Source organism: Arachis ipaensis, chromosome B1 (genome assembly GCF_059453495.1).
Source record: "Arachis ipaensis isolate K30076 ecotype BB chromosome B1, ASM5945349v1, whole genome shotgun sequence".
NCBI lineage: Eukaryota > Viridiplantae > Streptophyta > Magnoliopsida > Fabales > Fabaceae > Arachis > Arachis ipaensis.
Window position 1 is genome coordinate 91345948 of NC_142436.1, and position 1224 is coordinate 91347171.

The following is a 1224-nucleotide window of genomic DNA, read 5'->3' on the forward strand; positions in this document are numbered from 1 at the left end:
TATTTTATTCTGAGCCAATATGGCATTCAGAGTATCAATCTCAAGAAATCCCTTCTTCTGAGTCATCCCATTATTCACAGGATTTCTTTCAGAACTGTACATGAACTGGTTATTTGCAACCATCTCAATGAGTTCCTGGGCTTCTGCAGGCATTTTCTTCATATGAAGAGATCCACCAGTAAAGTGATCCAATGACATCTTGGACAATTCAGACAGACCATCATAAAATATACATAAGATGCTCCATTCTGAAAGCATGTCAGAAGGACACCTTCTGATCAATTGCTTGTATCTTTCCCAAGCTTCATAGAGGGATTCACCTTCCTTCTGTCTGAAGGTTTGGACTTCCACTCTAAGCTTGCTCATCTTTTGAGGTGGAAAAAATTTGGCGAAGAAAGCATTGACCAACTTTTCCCAAGATTTCAGGCTTTCTTTAGGTTGCGAGTCCAACCATATCCTAGCTCTATCTCTTACAGCAAAGGGGAAAAGCATAAGTCTATAGACCTCGGAATTAACCCCATTGGTCTTAACAGTATCACAGATTTGCAAGAATTCAGCTAAGAACTGATGAGGATCTTCCAATGGAAGTCCATGAAACTTGCAATTTTACTGCATTAGAGAAACTAATTGAGGCTTAAGCTCAAAGTTGTTTGCTCCAATTGCAGGAATTGAGATGCTACTTCCATAGAAGTTGGAAGTTGGTGCAGTAAAGTCACCAAGCATCTTCCTTGCATCTCCACCATTGTTGTTATTTCCGGCTGTCATGTCTTCTTCTTTTTCGAAAATTTCTGTAAGGTCCTCTCTAGAGTGTTGTGCTTTAGCTTCTCTTAGTTTCCTCTTCAGAGTCCTTTCAGGTTCAGGATCAGCTTCAACAAGAATGTTCTTATCCTTGTTCCTGCTCATATGAAAAAGAAGAGAACAAAGAAAGAAGAGGAATCCTCTATGTCACAGTATAGAGATTTCTTTATGTGAGTAGAAGAATGGAAGAATAGAAGAATGAGGTAGAGAGAGAATAAGAGGAATTCGAACACAGAGAGAGGGAGAGGGTTTGAATTATGAGTAGAAGAGAAGTGTTAGTAAATAAATAAAATAAATAGAAAGATATGAGAGAGAGAGAGTTATTCGAATTTTAAGAAGAGGGAGAAGACAAATATTTTTATTTTTATTTAATTAATTAAGTTAGAATTCGAAATTTAAGAAAAGAAATAAAATAAAATTAGAATT

General features: G+C 36.8%; 1 non-coding gene across 1 annotated transcript; it reads left to right on the forward strand.

Annotated features, from left to right (window-relative positions):
* The first annotated feature begins 252 nt into the window (after nt 1–252).
* LOC148577452 (small nucleolar RNA R71) lies at nt 253–360 on the forward strand. The gene has a single exon (XR_015903741.1). It is a non-coding gene; the product is annotated as a small nucleolar RNA R71 (small nucleolar RNA).
* The last annotated feature ends 864 nt before the right edge of the window (nt 361–1224 follow it).